Source organism: Vicugna pacos, chromosome X (assembly GCF_048564905.1).
Source record: "Vicugna pacos chromosome X, VicPac4, whole genome shotgun sequence".
Classification (NCBI taxonomy): Eukaryota; Metazoa; Chordata; class Mammalia; order Artiodactyla; family Camelidae; genus Vicugna; species Vicugna pacos.
The window spans coordinates 97,309,224-97,331,240 of record NC_133023.1 but is presented as its reverse complement, the minus strand read 5'-3'; the positions used below and the strand labels follow the sequence as shown (position 1 = coordinate 97,331,240).

Here is a 22,017-nt window from a genome sequence, read left to right as displayed (position 1 = left end):
GGTGGGATCTTGCTTGTTCATCACCACCAGGCCCGTTGCATCTCCCTTTCTCAGGTAGGTGAAATCAGACTGGTCGGGGGAAATGTTTCTGGAATTGTGATCCTCTTGGGTAACCCCGGCCCAGGTTTCCTCGGCCTGGGGCAGGGAGGCAAGTGCCAGGGTAGGACATAGCTTATGACTCAAAGTCTGCATGCATGCTCCCAACACACTGATCAAGCCGCAGTAATGTTGGGGAACTGTTTTTTCCCTTGCACCCGCCTATCCCAGAGCCAAGGTATTAGCCGGCAAAAAAGCACCTCAGATGTTAAACTTTAACCCTTTCTCAACTTCTCTACCTAGAGTTGCTTTTTTTTTTTTTTTTAGGTGACTTGTCCTTCCTTGTCCTGTTACTAACTCTGAGAAATTGAACTTGGCTCAGGGCACTGGTGATGCGTGTTTGCCTCTTCTGTTGTACAGTGACAGAGAGTGCTAGGCAGCCGTCTAGAGCAGGGATTCCTACAGCGGAGCCAGCCCCAGTGCACAAAGGACTCGTTTGGATTCCATTTCCTCCCTGCGATACTCCTCTCAGGACTCATCTCTGATTTCTAGCCTGTTTACAGCAGTGGGCCTTGAGGAAGGAGTTGGAATTGAAGGGGAGCTGGGAAGTTCTGGGGGTCAGGTTAGGAGCCCTCGGAGAGCAAAAAAGCTGCCTCGGCTGTTGGAAGGTTAAACGCTAACAACTTCTTGCTTAAAGTTCACTTTTGAGCATTTGAAAATCATGAGGTACTATGCCAACATTCCAGCTTGCCAAACCAAGGTGTTTGCATGAAAACGAAGAGACACTTTAGTAACAGACATACATACTTTAAGTGAAAACTACAATCTTAAAATATTACGTGGCTGGAGGAAACAAATCTTTAGACTCAGAATCATCTGCGTGCATTTTGTAGAAGAATGGATTACTGACTGGTACTTGAACGTGATATCCCTACTTTATTTTTTTTCCCTTTCACCCGTCTTTGAAGTAGATGAGTGTCTAAATAACATAAACCTAAAATCTTAAACCTAGAGGAAGCAGCTTGCAAGTTGCATCTAGTCAATATTGGAGCATGAGTTGGGTTGAGTGACCACCTGGCCCATAGCGATTGTTGCTTCAGTTTCCCCTGTGACTTCAAAATGGATACATGGTGGATACTTCCATTTTGAAACCAGGGCTCTATTGGCGTCACATCCTACTAGCCCTTTCTCCTTTCCCATCGTACTTTAAGGTTCATTCATGTTGCTGCAAAGCTAGATGAAACTAGAAGGTTTTGAATTCTTTTCCCCCTGTTGCCTTTGTGCAACCATATGGCATCATTAGTACCAGGCGCTGGTCTTACTGCCCAAACATGTTGTGACATTTGACTGAAAGTTGTCAGGGGTTTTGCATTCAAACTGGGTATTCATTTTATTGAAATGCTCTAGAGAAAGCGATTTGCTGGATGTTGCCCTTAAATAGCACACTTGTCTAGTGCTTTGAACAAATGACTCCACTAATAAAATCTCCATGAACAAACAACTTTTCAGGAATGCATTTGTCAGTAAAGCAGTGATTCCGAAACTCCGTTTTATGAGTCAGTGCCAGGCTGGCTGCCCAGGAATCACCTGGAAAGATTGTTTAAAAATGTAATTTCGGGGCCACATCTGTGGGAATTCGGATTCCAAAGGTCTGGGAGTGGAGCCCCACAACCTGGACTTTTAACAAACCATCCTAATCATTCTGATGCGTGGCCAGATTTGGGAGGCACTGTGAAAGTCAGAGTTCTCCTGTTTTTGTTTATTTATTTGTTTATCTCAAATCTGTTCAGAAGAAAGTTCATACTTCATTTGGCATTCCTCAGGCCCTCCGCGTTCCAGCCCTAGCCCACCTTTCCCAGCTCATCATTCCTCTTGAACCACCAGCTCCCCCAGTCAAATTGAATTAGCCGCGATTTTCTGTTTTGCTTACGTGCCCGGGCACTTTACTAATGCCTTTGAATGCTGTCTCTGTCCTGACTTTTCTGCACACGCACATCTGCCCCATTTCTTGCGGTCTGTACTTCAGCGTGCATGAGAAGGGCTCTGAGGGCTTCGTTAAAATACCAGATCCTGAGGTGCACTTCTGGGGATTCCGATTCAGCAGGTCTGGAGTTCTTTGGCACCTCCCAGGGTCTGATGCTGCCACGCTTTGGGAAACACTACATCTGGCTCAAATGTCATCTCTTTATAAAACCACTTCTCCAAGCATTCATGCTTCTCCACTCTAGCTCCCATAGCATTTGGTTTATAGATCGTAATTTAATCCTTCACTCTTTACCTTTTGTTTGAATTATTCCTGTACATCATGTCCCTCACTCAACAAACGTTCCCTGAGTGCCAATATAAAAAGTATGTATCTTTCCTCAGGAACCCAAGCTCCTTGGGAGAAGGAATCTCTGTCCATTTATCTGTGTAAACACCTTGGGCATGAGTGTGGAGTGTGTCAGTGGGCATCGTAAAGTTTAAATCACTTTGCAATAGATGAGGATAGAACCTGTCCCAAGATAAAGCTTTATTTCTCCTAAAAATGTGGATGTGAGGCAGATCCTTTCTGTGTCTGTGCCCCAAATCTGAGATTTGTGCACGAGAGCGGGATCTGAGAAGGCTTTGGTAGTTGGGAAATTGCAGAGCACAATGATGACTGGGTTCCAGGAAATCTCTTGACTTGTAGGATGGGAAAGCACCTGGCATTTCTAAATGCAGTAGTTCTGCCATAAGGGAGGGATGAGCACAGCACCCCGGGGTGCAGAGGAGGGACAGGAGATGGTGATGGGGATCTACAGGGGCTTCACTTGGGACAGACTTCCCTGCTTTGCCTTACCTGGTGTAGTGACTGCAGCTCCTCTAGAATTGTTCGTTATTGAAATGCTGTGACTCTTTAATTATGTGTAATTTACTTAAACACATATACAATTATGTAAAAAAAAATAACCCATATTACTAGCCTAGTACATATCCTTCCATTTGTCTATTCTCATATAACTATATGAAACATGCATATGTGCACATATATACATGAATATATGTTTTTTATTACAGATTATTTTCTAAAAATTATGTCGTGTTACCTACACATCGCTTTTTTTATTGAAGTATAGTCAGTTTACAGTGTTTTGCCAATTTCTGGTGTGCAGCATGTTTCAGTCATACATATGCATACATATATTTGTTTTCATATTCATTTTCACTAGAAGCCATTATAAGGTATAGAATATAGTTCCCTGTGCTACACAGTATAAACTTTTGTTTATCTGTTTTATATAAAATAGTTAGTATCTGCAAATCTCAGACTCCCAATTTATCCCTTCTCACCCCCTTTCCCCCCTGGTAACCATAAGTTTGTTTTCTACATCTGTGAGTCTATTTCTGTTTTGTAAATAAGTTCATTTGTCTTTTTTTCTTTAGATTTCACATATGAGTGATATAATCTGGTATTTTTCTTTCTCTGTTTGACTTACTTCACTTACGATGACAACCTCCAGGCCCATCCATGTTGCTGCAAATGCCATTAGTTTATTATTTTTATGACTGAGTAGTATTCCACTGTATAAATATACCACAACTTCTTTATCCAGTCATCTGTCGATGGACAGTTAGGCTGTTTCCATGTCTTGGCTACTGTAAATAGTGCTGCTGTGAACATTGGGGTGCATGTATCTTTTCAAATTAGAGCTTCCTCCAGATAAGTGCCCAGGAGTGACTTACACATTTCTGTATCTTATTCTTCTTGCCATTTACTAACTACATGACCTTAGGTTCTCTGGGCTTCAGTTTCCTCATCTGAAAAGTGAGGATGATGATAGTACTTATCTCATAGGGTTCTTGTGAGGATTCATTGAGTTAAAATACATAAAGCACTTAAAATAGTGCTATATATGAGTATTTGCTATTATCATTATTACTATTATTCTTATTTAAAAAAAACTACAAGTCATTTGCAGTTGCTTCATTTCATTCTTTTTAATGGTTGCACAGAATTTTGTGATGGAGAACAATTTAGTCATCCATTCAATTTTTAGTGGACGTTCACTTTGCTTCCATTTTTTTTTTGTCACTAAAAAGCAACATTGCAAAAAAAAAACAAAACACCCTTGTATATATACCCTTAGCTGCACTTTTTTCCCTCTGGGCCAGATTCCCAGGAATGGAATAGCTAGGTTGAAGTATGTATTTATATTGTTTTACATTTCATTAAATGTTGCCATATTGCTTTCTAAAAAGGGTATAACAAATGCACAGTTCCACCAGTAATATACGGGTGTACACCTTTTCCTGCAGTCGCACCAACAGTTGATCCTTCTGGTCTTTTAAAATTTTAATAGTCCTATGAAAAGGGTCATCTCATTGTTATTTTAACTTGAGTGTCTCTGACTCATGAGTTGGAGCATCTTTTTAAAAAATTGTTGGCCGTTTGGATTTTCTTGTTAATAGCTCTTCACATTCTTTGCCTTTTTTTTTGAAAGATTGTTTTTCCTTGTCAATTTGTAGGAGCGCCATGTATTTTATTGCCATAAGCCCCTCAGCTATTCTCTCTGTGCAGCTGTTTCCAATTTCTTGTTTTATTGATTTCAATTATTGTACCTTGTGCCAAATTTTTGAAAAATTGTATAAAGTCACATTTCTTTTACTGCTTCTGGGTTTAAGGATTGGTTAAGAGGCCTTTCCCACCCCTGGGTTGTGTGTATATTTTCCTGGATTTTCTTGCAGGACTTTTACTGCTTTTCTATGTAAATATTTTCTTTACCTGGCAACTATTGATTTTTGGCATAAAATTGAGGTCGAATTTTTTATTCTTCCAAATTAATATCCAGTTGCATCTGTATTGTTCATTAACAATCCTTTTCCCACTGAAATGAAATGCTACCTTTGCCATGTACTAAATGCTTATATATGGGACTTAATTCTGCATTCTCTATTTTATTCCTCTGATCTAATTGTCTATCATTCTCATGACACTACCGTGTTTTGATTTGATTGTGGTGACTTTGGGTATATCTGATATCTGGTTAAGAGATCCCTCTCATTCTTATTTTTCATGGCTATTCTAAGATTTTTATTCTTCCATATAAGTATTAAGATTATGTATATAGGTCTTCCTCAACTTATGATGGGGTTATGTCCTAATAAATCCATCACTGAATGCATTTTCGACTTAAGGATACTTTCAACTTACGATGGACTTATCAGGACAGAACCTGAAAGTTGAAAATATCCTAAGTCAAAAATGCATTCAATACACCTAACCTGTTGATCATCATAGCTTAGCTTAGTCTACTTTAAACATGCTCAGAACACTTACATTAGCCTACAGTTGGGCAAAATCCTTTAGTACAAAGCGTATTTTAAAATAAAGTGTTGGATGTCTCATGTAATTTATTGAATACTGTAGTGAAAGACAGTGGTTGTCTGGATGCAGAATGGCTGTAGGTTTATCGGTGGTTCACCCTCGTGACCACCTCGCTGACTGGAAGCCGCAGTGGCTGCTGCTATCCAAGATCGCAAGAGAGAATATTGAACTGCATAGCGCTAGCCTGCAAAATGATCAAAATTCAAAATAGGAAGTACAGTTTCTACTGAATATATATTGCTGTTGCATCATTGTAAAATCGCAAACTCATTAAGTCGAACCATCATAAATGGGGGACCATCTGTAAAAATAGGTTCCCTTTTTTCCCTTGAAAAATTATGCTAGGAATTTAAATTGGAATTTAAAAAAATAATGTTGATTTGGGGAGAATTGAAATTTTATGATATATAGTCTTATGATTCTTTAATTCGTTCCCTTTTTCTGATTTTGTTTTATGTCCTTCAGTAAGTTATTCTAATTTTCATCCTACTGATCTGATGCTTTTCTTGCTATATATGTTTTCTTCATTATGATGAATATAATTTTTCCCATTTTCACTTCTTGGTATTGATTGCTTGAATAGAGAAACACTATTTGTTTTGTATAGTAACCTTGTATTCCTTTGCCATACCAAATTCTCTAAATAAGTCCCACAGATTTTACTAGAGTGTTTTGTTTGTCTGGCAGTACAGATATACCATTAGCAGACACAGAAATAGATGTATTTTCTGATATTTATGTTAGTTCTCTCTCTCTCTCTCTCTTTTTTTGTCCTTTGTTTAAGCTAGAATCTCTAAGGCAATGTTGAAATAAATAGGGATGAGAGGCATTCTTGTCTACTTCTGAATTTTATTTGAACAGGTCAATGTATTGCTATTTGGGATAATGTTTGGCATCCATTTACGGTAAACAGTCTGTATTATTTTAAGAAATACCCTTCTAATCCTGTTTAACTTAGAAATGTATTAGGAGTGGAGCTGAATTTTATCAGGTGGCTTTTAAGCCTTTCTTGATAACATTATTCATATAGTTTTCTTCTCTGATTTACTGATGTAATGAATTATGTTGATAGATTTGCTGATACTGAACCTCCTTTGCATTTCCAAATGTAATCCTATATGTCAGTAATTTCTGTGAAACAAACCAGCCAGAATCTTAGTGGCTTCAAAAACAGCAATCATTTCTTCCTGCCCATGTGTCTTCAGCTTTGTTGGGGGTCTGGCTGGTCTAGTCTGGGCTCTGCTTGTCGCTATAGGTCTGTTGGTCTTTTGGGGCTGCTTTGTTTCAGGTTGCGGTGGTTGGAGCAGCTCTGCCCCAGGTGACTCTTCTCCTCCTGCTGAGGCAAGCAGGCAGGCCAGGCTCAGCTCGAAGTGACTGCAGATGCACAGGAGGTGGAACTGCCTAAAGCCTCTTAGCTTGGGCTGGGAAATGGCACCCTTCTACCTCATCTAATTCTCCTAAAGGCATTTGGCTAACCCCAAAGTTAAGGGGCAGGGGAATGTATACCATAATGGCAAGAACTCCAAAACCACATGAAAAAGTTCTTGGACACAGAGAGGGGCAAAGAGTGGGGGCCAATACTGTAATTCACTACACCCCATGAGGCCATAATTTTACTTTATTGAAAGATCACTGGTTGTCTTTGCTAATGTTGTGTTCAAAATTTCAGCATCTTCATTTTAAAAATGAGTATTTATAGATTTTTTGTAGCCTCCTTTGTAGATTTGAGTGTTAAATTTAGATTGGCTTCATAAAAGAAGAATTAAGGGGGTTCCCATTGACCTGTTCTGTATATAACCCCAGCAGCTTTCTCCACTGGAGAAACCAGTAGACGCCTTACTGATTTTGCTGGATTTTTGCCCTACAGCTATTTGTCTTCACTGACATCAGCCACCTGAGTCCCTCTCTACTCCCTTCGTCCTGCTTCTGCCTGAGCCCCAAATTCACGCAGGCAGCCAGCCCAGGCCTCTGTGGCTCCATGCGTGCAAGACACAAACCCACACCTCCCCCAACACACACACATAGCTGACCCACACCATTGTGTGTGCTCTCAGGGCCAGACCCTTCAGCTGTGCACTTGCACATGGCTGGCCTGACACCCATCACTAGGTTTCATTGCTATGTGTGCACCTGTGGCAGTACCCTACAGCCATGGAAGTGCAAGGCCCCTGCAGCTGCTTATGGGCCTGGATCTGGCCCTGTCTCCTGTTACTGGCCTGCACCACTAGACTCACCTGCAGCTGTACCCACCATCTGTGCACCTGTATACCCCCAGCCTTTCTCCCAACACTGGTCTCCACTGCCGTGCGCCCATGGTGAGACCCAGGAGCCATGGTAGTACACACTGATAGACAGGGGTCCCCTAGTCCACTGCATCTGCAGTTGGCCACGGCCCTAATGCTTGCCCTGGCCCTCAACAATACATGTGTATTTGCAAACAGCCCCTGCTACTACGCAGGCACCTGCAGCTGGCCCCCACAGCCAAGTGTGTGCACACCATTGGCTCTCGCCACCACCACCACTGCCTACCTTGCTCCCTAGCCACTGGACCTGGTGGTGCCACTGAGGACTCCAATAGCCCTTGTAGCCTCTGCAGGCCAGATCCCCCACAGTGCTCTCCAATGATGACACAGTTGTTGATGCTATGGACCCCAGTGGCCTGTGCCAGTGAATTACCATGCTCCCACAGACTTGGAGCCACTACAGGCTCCCCTTCTTGGTGCCTTGCATCACTAGACCTGGGGTCACAACACACTCCAACATGCCCCCACTGGCAGGTGAAGGTCTTTCCTTATTGAAGTTAGTCCATAAAGTCTGGAAGAGGTGACTCCTTCTTCAGATACACAGATACCTCTGCAAGGCTGCAGGACTCACAAAGGATCAGGGCAATATGACTCCACCAAAGGTACACAATAAATTTCCAGGAACTGAACCCAAACCAGTGGAGCTTTAGGAATTACCTGACAGAGAACTCAAAATAATTTTTTCTGAAGATGCTCAGAGAACTACAAGAGAACACAGGTAACTTAATGAAATCAAGAAAGCAATACAAAAACAAAATAAGAAGTCCAAACAATGATATAGAGAACATAAGAAGACACAAAACAAAAGGTATTTTTGTATGTGATTGAAGTTAAGTTGCTATCAGCTTAAAATATACTATTATAGCGATAAGATATTTCAAGTAAACCTCAGGGTAACCACAAAACAAAAATCTATAATAGATACACACAAGAGAAGGAATCAAAGTTCACCACTATAGAAAATCATTAATTCACAAAGGAAGACAGCAAGAGAGGAAGAAGGGAACAAAGGAAAAACAAGAGCCAGAAAACAGTTAACAAGATTGCAGTCATAAGTACATAAGTAAGTATCAATAATTACTTTAAAGGAAAATGGGTTAAATTCTCCAATCAAAAGGCACAGAGTGGCTGGATGGACATAAAAACAACACCCAAGTATATACTGCCTGCAGGAGACTCACTTCGGTTTCAAAGACACACATAAGCTCAGAGAAAAGGGATAGAAAAGGTTATTCAAAAAGAGAACAGGGGTAGCTATACTTATATAAAACAAAATAGACTTTAAGTAAAAAACTGTTAACAGGAGACAAAGAAGGTCATTATATAATGATAAAAGGGTCAATTCATTGAGAAGACATTATAAATTTATATGCAGCCAACATCAGAGTACCTAAATATATTAAGCAAATTTTAACAGATCTGAAGGATGTAATAGACAATACAGTAATAATAGGGGACTTTAATAACTCATTTTGAACAATGGCTAGATCATCCAGACAGGAAATCAATAAGGAAAAACTGGACTTGAAATATACTTTAGAGCAAATGGACCTACAAGATATATACAGAACATTCCATCCAACAGCAGCAGAATACATGTTCTTCTGAAATGCACAAGGAACATTATCCAGGATAGATTCAATGTTATATCAGAAAACAAGCCTCAGCAAATTTAAAAAGATTGAAATCATACCAAATACCTTTTCCAACCACAATGGTATGAAAAATGGTATGAAAACTAGAAAATTCACAAATATGTGGAAATTAAACAACACACTCCTGAACAACCTCTAGGGCCAAGGATGAACTCAAAAGAGAAATCAAAAAATAATTTGAAACAAATGAAAATGGAGCACAGCATACCAAAACTTACGACATGCAGCAAAAGCAGTTGTAATAAGGAAGTTAGTAGTGGTAAGTGCCTACACTAAGCATAAACGAAGACCTCAAATAAGCAGCCTCACTCTATGCCTCAAGGAACTAGAGAAATAAAAACAAACTAAGTCCAAAGTTAGCAGAAGGCAGCAGATAGCAAAGATTAACGCAGAAATAAATGAAATAAAGAGCAGAAAAAACAGTTTAAAAAAAGGTCAATGAAACGAAGAATTGTGTTTTGAAAAAATAAAACTGACAGATCTTTAGCTAGATTCACCAAGAAAAAAAGAGAGAGGACTCCAATAAATAAACTCAAAAATGAAAAAGGAGACATTACAACTGATACCACAGAAATACAAAGGATCACAAGAGACTACCAAGACAATTATATGCAAACAAATTGAACAACCTAGAACAAATGGATAAATTCCTAGAAACATACAAACTATCAAGTCTGAATCATGAAGAAATAGAAAATCGGAATAGACCAGTAACAAGGAAGGAGATTGAATAAGTAAACAAAAACCTCCCAAATTCTAGACACAATAGCTTCACAGATGAATTCTATCAAATATTTGAAGAAGGATTAATGACTATTCTTCTCAACACTCCCAAACTCATTTTATAATGCTGGCACTACCCTGATACCAAAGCCAGATAAGGATACTTCAAAAAAATGAAACTATAGGCCAATATCCCTGATGAATATAGACGCAAAAGTTCTCAACAGAATACAAGCAAATTGAATTCCACAGCACCTTGAAAGGATCATGTATGATGATCAAGTGGGATTTATTCCTGGGATAAAGGATTTCTCAACATACACAAATCAAAAAAATGTGCTACACCACATTAATGGGATGAAAGAAAAATTATGTGATCATCTCAATAGATGCAGAAAAAGCATTTGATAAAATTAAACATCTTTTCATGATTAAAAAAAACTCTCAACAAATTGTTTATGGAAGGAATATATGACAAGATAGTAAAGTCCAGATATTAAAGACCTACAGCTAACATCGTACTCAGAGGTGAAAGGTTGAAAGCTTTTTCTTTAAGATCAGGAATGCGACAAGTGTGCCCACTCTCACTACTTCTATTCCACATAGTAGTGGAAGTCTTGGCCAGAGCAACTAGGCAAGAAAAAGAAATAAAAGCATCCAAATTGGAAAGGAAGAAGTAACATAGTCTGTATTTGCCAATGACATGATCTTGGGTATGGAAAAATCTTAAAGGTGCCGGTAAAAAACTGTTAGAACTAATAAGTGAATTTAGTAAATTTTCAGAATGCAAAATCGACATATAAAATCAGTTGCATTTCTATACACTAACAATGAAGTATCTGAAAAAGAAATAAAAATGATATCATTTAAAATGGCATCAAAAACAATAAAATACTTAGTAATAAGTTTAACCAAGGAAGTGAAAAATCTATACACCAGTAGCTATAAGACATTGATGAAAGAAACAGGAAAGGACACAAATAAATAGAAAGATACCCTATGTTCATGGATCAGAGGAGTAAATGTTAGTGAAATGTCCCTAGTACCCAAAGCCATCTATAGATTCATTGCTATCCCTATCCAAATGCCAGTGGCATTTTTCACAGTAATAGAAAGAATCCTCAAATTTGTATGGAACTGCAAAAGACCGTGATTAGACAAAGCAAACTAGAGAAAGAAGAAAGCTGGAGGCCTTACATGTCCTGATTTCAAATTATATTACAAAGCTATAGTAATCAAAACAGTATGACATTGACATAAAAACAAACACATAGATCAATGAAACAGAATCGAGAGGCCACTAGGGAGACAAGACTACTCAATGGAGAATGGATAGTCTCTTCAATAAATGGTGTTGGGAAAACTGGATATCCATATGCAAAAGAATGAAATTGGATCTTTATCTTATATCACTCACAAGAATTAACTCACAATGGGTTAAAGTCTTAGTCGTAAGACCTGAAATTGTAGAAGTTGTAAAAGCTCCTAGACATTGGTTATGGCAATGATTTTTTGGATATGACACCAAAAGCATAGGCAACAAAAGCAAAAATTAGCAAGTGGAACCACATTAAACTAAAAAGCTTCTGCACAGCAAAAGAAACAATCAACAAAAATGAAAAGGCAACCAACCTACAGAATGGGAGAAAATATTTCCAAACCGTATATCTGCTAAGAGATTAATATACAAAATCTATAAAGAACTTGTACAATTCAATAGCAGGAAAAAAAAGAGCCAATTAAAAAACAGGCAAAGGATCTGAATGGACAGTTTTTTGAAGAAGACCTACAAATGGCCAACGGGTACATGAAAAGGTGCTCAGTATCACTAATTATCAGGAAAATACAAATCAAAACCAAAATGAGATATCACCTCACATCCATTCAAGTGGGTATTGTCAAAAAGACAAAAGATAACAAATGCTGGTGAGGATGTAGAGAAAAGGGAACCCTGGTACACTGTTAACAGGAATGTAAATTGGTACAATCACTATAGAAAACCGTTTGGAAGCTCCTCAAATAATGAAAAATAGACTTACCATATGATCCAGCAATTTGACCTCTGGGTGTATGTCTGAAGAAGTGAAATTACTATCTTAACATGATATCTGCATTCCCATGTTCACTGTAGCTATATTCACAATAGGCAAGACATGGAAGCAACCTAGGTGTCCACTGATGGATGAATGGATAAAGAAGATTGGTATGTATACACAAGGGAATATTATTCAGCCATAAAAAGGAAATTTTGTCATTTGTGACAACATCGATGGATCTTAACAGCATTATGCTAAAAGAAATAAGTCAGGCAGAGAAGGACAGATACTGTGTGACCTCACTTGTATGTGGAACATAAAAATGTTGAACTCATAGAAACAGAGAATAGCGGTTGCTAGGGGCTGAGGGTTGATGGAAATGGGGAGATGTCAGTCAAAAAGTACAAAGTTTCAGTTATAAGATGAAGTTCCAGGGATCTAACATACAGCATGGTGATTGTAGTTAATAATACTATATTGTATATTTTAAAGTTGCTATGAGACTAGAGCATTAATGTTCTTCCCATAACAACAGCAACAGTAAAATGGTAATTATGTAAAGTGAAAGCTGGGTTTACCAGCCTTATTTTGGTAAATATTCAGAATATATACATGTATGAATTCATAACATTGTACAGCTTAAACTTACACGATGTTATGTGTCAATTATATCTCAGTAAAGCTGCAAAAAAGGAATGAAAGGGCTTTCCTTTTTTTATGGCCTAGAGTAGTTTAAATGATATTAAAATTACTTGTCAAAAAAAAAGTTAAATTAAAACAGATGACCCACTCTGTTATAATGACTTTTTCAATGGTAAGTGCTTGTTCACTTTTTCAACCTCTTTTCTGATAACTGACCTACTCATCACTTTATGTTGTGTTAATTTTGGTTTCTAAAAAATCATCCTTTTTCTCTAGATTTTCAAATTTGCTGTTGTAGAATTAAGCGTAGCATCATTTTATAATTATTTAAATTTTTATGTATACTTTTCCATTTTCAGTCTTGTCTTTTTCCTTAATGAGACTTTCAAGCGGGTTATCTGTTTTATGTGTGTTTTCAAAGAACAATTTTGGGTTATTTCATTAATTCCATCATTTTGTTTTAAAGCCTTTTCTTAGTTCTTTTTAATTTAATTTCTGGTTCTTTCCCACAGACCTCAAGATGAAATCTAAGTTCCTTTATCTTTGCATCTTGGTTCATTAATACTAAAGACATTTAAGAATATAGTATTTTTTCTGAGTAAGGCATTTGCTGTGTCAAGTAGGTCTTAGAATAAAGTGTTCTTTTAAATTGCTTTCTAGATAGTTTGTAATTTTACTTTTGATCCAGTGGTGTTCTAGGAGTGTTTTTCTTAATTTTCAGTTACTTTTTGCATCTTTTATTTATTTAAATTTTATAGCTGTTATGCTCAGAAAATCTCTTTTCTATTATCTTTAAAAAATATTACTGCCTTTCCTCTTCTTCTAGAAGACTTATTATTCTTCAGGATCGACAAGTCTCTAACATTTTCCTTCATGAGTTCCCTCTCTTGGTATTTTCCCGACTTTGTGCTCTGTGATTCTTCCACTTTCTCTTCCAGGTCCCTATCTGGGGCCTCAGCAGTGATCATCCTCTCCTTCAGTTCATCTACTGAACTGTTTAGTTGGGGAATAACATTTTGTACTTCCAGAAAGTCTCTTTTTAGGCTGCACTTGAATCTCTGCGTAAGCTCTAATTTTGTTGTTACACCTGTCATGGTTGTTCAAGTTGACATTGGTCTGTCCCCCCATTGGTTGATTTCTTTAGGTGTGCATTGCTTCATCAGCCTTCCTCTGGGTGGGGGTTCCTGGATCCACAGAGATGATTATCAAGTATTTTGTTTGTCACCAGCTCATTGCGGTCCTCTCGTGGTGGAAGGGGTCTCTGAGAGCTCCGTAAGGGCTTGGAGGCCCTCAAGTGGTGGGAAATTAAGTACCTAAAGGAAGCTGCCCTCTTTGCAGGTCTCCTGGCAGAAGCTCCCTTTACACGGACCTCATCTGCACCTTTACTTCATCCCTTCTTGGCCCCTAGGAGGCCTGGGAGACAGGGAATAGAGACAGGTCTGGTATTGTTTCCCGATCTCCTGGTCTCCTTGGGCCGGGCCTTTCTTGGGCTGCATCCAGTTTTGCTCAGCACTCAGGAGAAAGCTGGGCCACATTTCTTCCTGCCGAGACTCCCACAGTGTCTAGGACTTCCTCCCGTCTGCCTCTTCTCCACAGACCTCGGCAGCAGCCTGGAGTTGGGAATGGAAACAACCCATGCTTAGGTCACCAGAGGATATCTCTAATGACTCACCTTGAAGCCTTGGAGGAGGCGAGGAAGCCAGAACTCAAATGGGAGTGTGAGAAGTCACCAGGTCTTGCTGCAAAAGGTGACCGGGAAGTGGAGGCTCATAGAGAAATGTGTGAAGTCGCTCTGTCGGATTGTCACGGTCTCCCGAGAGCGGTGACTTCCGCTTCATCTCCACCTTCCGTGTCTGCTTCTCCCAGTGGCAAACGCTAACCTGGAACCAGCTGGGGAAGGGGCTTCTGGGTAACCTAATTCCTGGCCTTGGTCAAGGGTGACAGTGGAAGCTGAGCTGACCACAGACAGTCGAGCACAGTCCCCCGACAGGAAGATCAAAGAGGAGCAGTGGAGGCTTGTGGCCGTGACAAAGAGGCCTCTGGAGAGACTCCTCTGCCTTCGGTCCCAGGGCCACAGCTCTCCTGACTGCCTGCTTTGATGTGGCTCTCACAGATGTCCCCTCCACTAACACCAAACCCAGAGCATCACTCACTCACTGGTCATGGGATTCTTCCAGAATCCTGTGGCCCATGCCAACCTGTGCCAAGACTGGTATGTGAACCTTCTTGACTATGTCAACATCCGGCAGTGCCAAGTGTGTAGGCTTTTGCAACAGATAGGCCTGGTTCAAATCCTGATAGTGCTGCCCGCTAGCTGTGGGAACCCGAGCAGGTAAATTGCTCTTTCTTGGCCCTTTTCATTATTTATCAATGAAGGGAGACCATATCAAACTTTTAGGACAGTTGCGAGAATGAAATGACAATTTCTATAAAGCACCATATATTAATTGCCTCTCCTGGTTTTGGCCATTAGTCTTGCTGCCTTGACAAGGCTTCCAGGGCATGCCTACAGAGGAGAAAAATGATGCTGTCACTTCTTTCCTTTCAGAGTAAGTGGGGACTCTCAGAGGGACCCCTCTTTTGTTGGCTGAGTGGCAGTGAGGCAGATCTCCTATCACTGATCCGACATGCTCTCCCCCAGAAGCAGACAACAGTAGGTCCTAACCTTGCAGGCTGGGTGATGGAGGGAGAAGGGAAGCTTTATGAAACAGAGTGGAATAAAAATGGAGAAAAAGTAATAGGGAAGAGTCATCCTAGACCCTGGTAGTGGAAGACGGGATGAAACAGTGAAAGGAAAGTAACACTGGAGGCTGCACTGGCAGGAGTGGATGGGAGGAGAATGAAGAACTCCACAAGTGGGAAACTGAGTACAGGAAGTCCCTTAGAGGAGAGCGTAGTTAGCCAACAGTGTGATGGATATCGTCACTCCAGCTATGTGCCAGGTGCAAATCCATCCTGTGCCGGGTAAAACCACATCAACTGGGTTACAAATGGTCTCCAGTAAAGGGGGGTGAAGGTACAAGTGTCTCATCATTAGAAACCCAAGTTGGTATTTCTTGACCATCTGCAAATTATCCCTCTTTCCCTGAAATGTCACCATTATGTACAGCGCCAGCTGGGTATCAGGGCTCTGTGGGCAGGTTTAAATCCAAGCCCCAAACCCTGGCACTCCAAAGAAGACTCCAAGCAACTTCCCCAAAAGACAGGAAAGTTGGAGGCAAAAGGCACAAGTGACCCAGTGATAATCACTTAAACCATCCGAGGAAGAGGAAGAGTCTCGGAATCTCCCCTTACCTAAAGCCCCGGCAGACCGATAGGCTTGGAGAGAAAAAGAGAAGGCACAGGCTGGGATCTCTGAGAGCAGATGGAGTTCATGGTGGAAGATGTCCCTTAGGAATCAACAACTGGGAAAGGAAGAGGGGGGAGGGAGAGGGGGGACTGGGCGGAGGGAGAAGTTGAACTGTGATGCAGGCCCAGTCAACGACTTGGCCAACCAGATGGAGAGCTCCGGAGTGAGTGCCCTCTGTCAGACAGGCTGCATTAATTCCAGTGGCCAGGCCCTGCTCTCACTTGGGTGTGGGCTGCCCCAGGAAGGACAGGGCCTCCGGTGAGGTCAGGGTTCTGCAGCTGAGGATTGACCCTGGAAGAGCTGACATCTCGAGGCTTCCCCTGCCACTCTCCCTGCAGCTCCATAGGAGGCCCTTTCCGAAAGGGGGATTTGTGTGCCCCGTGGGCTCCCTGTCTCCCACGCAGGGGGTCAGGAATTGACAGAAGATGAAAGAAAGCCCCATAAGCCCTGAGATCTCTGTTCTCGCTCTAATGCTTGGCTTTATTTTAAATAAAGAGAAATTTTAGAAACACTAATTATTCTGTAACTTCCACAAAATATGCAGTGTCCTGGAGCAGGAAGAGCAGGGACTTTGGAAACAGAAGGTCCTGTTTGAGCCTCAGTCCTGGGTGTACCGTTTAACTGCAATCTTGGGTAAGATGTTTCACCTCTCTGAGCTTGTTTTCTCATTTGGAAAATGGAGATAATAACAGTTACTCATTCAGAGGGTGCTTTGAGTATAAAATGGCATAGTCTGGATAAATATTTTGTGCAGAGCAGGACATCTAGTAAATTAAATAAACAGTATTACAGTGATGTGCCTTTGATGTGCCGGGCATGATGTAAACTGTGCGGTGGGCATGGGGGCCGTGTGTCTCAGGAGGGTTTAACCCAGTCCTTGTCATCCAGGAGTTTACAGTCTTGTTGAGAGTTCAAGATATAGGCAAATGGATGTGTGCTAACAACTTTCTACTCTATCCAAGAATTTTGCAAGAAATAACATTTTTCTGCCTGAAGTATTTGCTGTTAGTGTTGCAGTAGAACCACTCGAATGGAGGCAAGAGCAGGATTTGAAAATCTTCTGGAAGCTGACCTGGGCCGAAGTCTTTTGTGTGTTATTGCTGGGAGAGCCGGTGCTGCCCAGTGACGTTCCTTGTTGGGGAGTGAGAGTGAATCCTGAAACAAGCTCTAGCTCATTGTTTCCTCCTTCATGGGAGAAGAAAGGGACGGAACATTTAAATTCCTGACAGGCATCCCAACATTGCACTACCATGGTCTCAATGTGCGATTTCAAGGCAGAAGATCATATATATGTTTGGTGTAGATTGGAAAGGTCTTAGTGCTAAGCTGTTTTCGGATAAATCATTACATCTCTCTGTCTTATAACTTTCCCCTACTCTAAAGACCCTTTCTGCTCTATAGAAGAACAAGGAACGGAGTTGATTTGGTCCAAAAGTGATTCTGGGATTCTCATTTCAGTTACCTACTGCTGCGTGTAACAAATCACCCCCTCAAACTGAGTTGCTTAAAGTGACCATTTTGCTCACAATTCTGTGGGTTGGGGATTTGGACACGGTGCCACAAAGATGGCTCTTTTCTGCTTGGTGAGTTCTGCAGCCTCGCAGCTGAATGGCTGGGAGCTGGCTGGGATGGCTTGATGGGGGTCACGTGTCCGGAGCTTCATTCCTGCTGTCAGCTGGGTTCCTCGGTTCTTCATGCAGTCTCTCCGTAGAGCCTCCTTATGCTTCTTCACAACGTGGGTGTCAAGGGATCTGCCTTCTTATGTGGAGGCTGGCTTCCCGCAGAAGAGAGCAGAGCTGCCCAGTCTCCTAAAGGTTGGCTGGGAATTGACACAGCATCACTTCGGCCATATCCTTTTGGTAACCACAAGTTATAAGGCCAGCCTGGATTCAGGAGGACATGACCTCTAGAGGGTGGAGTGACATATGCATGAAGGATTAGGAGAAACTCGGTCACTATTCCAGTTACTATTTCTGCATAGCTTATCACCCTAAAGTGAGTGTGGCAGCTAAAAGCAACCATTTAATTTTGCTCATAGTGTTATGTATGGATGAGGGGTTTGAGAAGGGCGCCATTGAAAAGTTCTCCACTGTGAGGTGTCTCACAAGGTGGCAGTCAGTTGTCACCTGGGGCTGCAGTTATTTGGCGATTTGACTGGGCTAGACATCCAAGATGGCTCTCTTGCTTGGCTGGCGGTCAACGCTGGCTGTCGTCTGGGAGCTCAGGTAGCACTGGAAGCTGAAGAGCCTAGATGTGATCTCTCCACCATGGTGGTCTCAGGGCACGCTGACTTCATGCCGGGTGGCTGGCTCTCCCCGGAGCAAGCATCCTAAGAGGGCCAGGCAGAAGCTGCATGGCCTTCTGTAACCTAGCCTGAAATGAATAGAGCGTTGCTCCCGCCATACCCTATAGACTGAAGCGGCTGCCAGCCACCCAGAATCAAGGGGACTAGGCCTAATGCCCACCATGCAATGGCCGTGTTATGCTCACATCTTTGTAGATGATTTTACCCAGCGCTTATGTCACACAGATTCAGTTCACACCTGATTCTGATAGAAAGCCATCGTAAATCATGACGCTGATAAACACTGTAGGCTTTGAATCAGAAATGGATCCTTTCAGGGCGCTAGCATTTGGATCTCAAAATTCAGATTGCTAAGACAGGAACTTAAAAATTGAAGTTACTTCCAACTCCCAGACTTGGCCCGACGGGCCCTTCTTTATCTCGAGTACCCCGGCTGGAAGTGTAGCTTTTGCCAGGCTGCCTCCTTCTGAACCAGCTTTCTGCTGTGAAGTGTTTTCACAAAGGAAAAACACATTTGGTCCAGTGAGAAGCCATCTTGTCACTGAACCGTCTAATTTGGTGGTTCCTGATGACAGCGGCTCTGCACTCAGCCAGTCCAAATCTGCCAGGAAAAAGCCCTAAGTGTATCTGTACTCCGTGGCCCCACTCACCCTCACTTTACCCTCCAGCACAGACAATGGAACCACATGGCATCTTGCCCAGGAGCATTGCTCAGAGCTGCTGGAGGATGAGCAAATGTGGAATCCAGAGGCTGGTGTCTTGAGGCATCTGGGGACTGGCATGAAATAGACACCAGGGAGATGGTAGGGCCAAGAGGATGAGACTCTCAGGACCTTTTCCACTTTTCTACCGAAGACTCAAGCCTTGGCTCTTCCCTTCAGAAAACAACCTGGCCCTCTTTAGAGGCATGGCCATGTGGCCTTTTGTTTTAAAATATTGCTTTAATTCCAGGACTGAGTTACTTGACTACACATGGTCACCCCTGTATCCCATTTTGTAGCCAACGTATGGAGTTCTCTCTCATAGAAGGAGCAGAGACCGGACAGATGGTACCATTTGACCATAGTGACAAAGCAGACAGGAGAGAAGGGATCAGAGGGTGCAAACTGCTAGACTGAAAGTGAAGGAACTTCTACCTCTGTGGGACAGGGCAGAAGAAGTACCACAGACTCAGCTCAGGCTTTATTGAGATGCTTCAAGACTGAGTCTGTCTGGCGGTGGGGAAACGACCACCCTCTGAATGCCCTCACACAGATGTCCAATCTTCTTGCCAATATCCCAAAATACCAAGGAGCTTGCGGGCTGGACGCTGGAGCGTGCCTTTTTCTGAGCAGGTACCAACAACATTCTGTTCATATGAAACATCTCACAGGGCTTTGAGCAAGGGAAAGCCTCTATGCCTTACACAAAAGAAGCTGCCTGTGACCTCCCCAAGCAGGGTCTTCAGAAGCTTTGTTTGGATGAAATTGCTTGTTCTGGCCCTTGAATATTCATAATCCTTGGTATCTGGCATGAATGCCTTTATGACGTCATTGATTTGCCCCCGTGTGGACGCACATCACTATATTGTTCTTGTATGAGGTGTCTATTTTCTTTCTCTTCTGATTATTTCTTTTGCAGAATGGTTTATGGTGAAGAAAAACACTTAATTTTACTGGTTTGTGTTCATGGACAGAAAGACTCCACTAATGCCCCTAAACAGACATCTCTTCAACTTGCCTCAATCATATTAACTAACCTAGGTTTAGTCATATGTTAACTATTACTGTCCTTCCAGGAACAAGTTGATACCTGGCTTCCAGCTGGAAGTTGCCCTTGTTGGAGGTACCACTGGTGATAGGGCACGGGAGGTGGGGATGTCTTATCTGTGCAGAGAACTTCCCTGGAAATTTTAACATGTCAGGGAAGCTGAGACACTCAGGATGGACACCATGCTTAATAACCCCCAAGACACAGACTGACCCTTTTCCCAAAAGAGGGTCTTATTGCTTACTGGGGTTATGTAGACAAAGCAAATGTTATGTGTGCACAAGAGAGGAGTGCATACGTGCGTGCATGCGCGCGTGTGTGTGTGTGCGTTTGTGCAGAGTTAAGGGAGTTTGAACAGACTTACGGGTTTAGGATTTGCAGATAGAGCCAGTGAAAATGTGCTTCCACCTTCCTTTCTAACAGGCTGATAGGAGTGAGTGTCAAGATACCATGTGGTCTAAGCGAAGAGCACTGAAGACAGACCCATCTGATTTCCTATCCTGGCTCTCTTAGTTTTTTTAATCCAGGCTCCTCATTTAGTAGCGACCTGAGTGACCTCTGGGCAAGTTACCCCTCTAAGCCTCAGTCTCCTCATTTGAAAAATGCAAATAACACTTCCTAGGACGGTTGTGAAGATGAAATAAGATAATGGTGCTTGGCACAGGGTAGGTGCTATATCCGTGGTAACTAACTATTATTGGGTGTAAACTGAGGACTCCTTCCCCTGTTCCCCTTACATCTTTCCTCTAAACCCACCTCAGTTTTCTACCCCTTTTGAATTCAGGTCATTTGAAGAGAAATTTCTTCTTTTCCAGAGTACTGATATTAATGATCTAAACTTGGGTTAGATAATCACATTGTGTCATCAACCTCCAGATTATTAGATATTATTTACAAGAAAAATAGGCCTGGAGTTCCTTCCAGACCAAGAAAGAGGCTGCAAATTGAATTTACAGGGTTGCCGACCTTTAGACCCGGGCTGGAGGCAGGGGCAGCCCACTCTCCTGGTCTTGAAAGCCACAGCAGGCTCTTGTAATTGAGTTACCGCCTGGGATTCAGTAGGACTAATCCATCTACATAATTTCTTCGCCTGGCTTAATGCCATTAAGGAAACCGAATTAAGGAGCGGTGGAGTTGAGTGGGACTAGGGGAAACGGATTTTTTGCATGGGAGTTGCTGCCCATCTCCACCGCCCGGCTGGAGCCTGTGGTCTGATTAATGGACAGCTCTGAGGACCAGTCCTGCCAGCGGCCACCCCAGTCCCTCAACAGAGCTCCAGGCTTCAGGGTATCCGCGCAAGGAGAAGGACCGTCGCGGAAAGGGATTCCCAGGACGTCCCAGGGTTACCCTGTCCCCCCTTATCTTTCCCTGGCTCTTTCTCCTTCCCCATCCACCTCCTTCTTGTACGATTTCTGAGCAGTTTTCCCTCTAGTTCAAATCTTCAGGGACCTTCCCTGTTTTGTCAGTAGTGTGCCCCAGGCGACATGTCGAATCCGTTAATCCTTCAGCGCTAGCTCCTAGTCCCACCTCACTCCGTTTGCCTGGGGTGGGCCATCCTGGGTGGTGGGCACTCCACGCCTAGTTTGCCAACCAGAGCGACCAGCCCCTAGGAGGAGGGGCCTGCGTGCGAGGGTGGGGTGGGGATGGGGGTGGGAGGTGGCAGCCGCCGCGGTCAGTTTCACTCTCTGCCCTACTGACACCCGGATCCCAGCGCGCCCTTCTCACGGAGAACCCGGCTATCTCAACTTGGGCGGCTGGCTGGAGGCGAGGAGTCGCTGACTCCTGGACTGATATTTCACCGCTCGGTGCAGGCACTTGCCAACAGCGGAGTCCCCAAAGTGTAGGTGGCGACCAGCGCGGGCCCGAGCAGCG

General features: G+C 42.4%; 1 protein-coding gene across 3 annotated transcripts in view; it reads left to right on the top strand.

The window, feature by feature from the left end:
* The window catches only part of FGF13 (fibroblast growth factor 13), a 627,264-nt gene that overhangs the window by 160,175 nt on the left and 445,072 nt on the right, over positions 1-22,017 (top strand). For 2 of the 3 annotated variants that reach the window (XM_072956098.1, XM_072956095.1), the window contains exon 1: positions 21,848-21,985. The exons of the other annotated variant lie outside the window; for it this stretch is intronic. The gene's annotated coding sequence lies outside the window, so the exon portion shown is untranslated. Of the gene's footprint in view, positions 1-21,847; positions 21,986-22,017 lie in introns of those variants that run through there. 3 annotated transcript variants of the gene reach the window in all.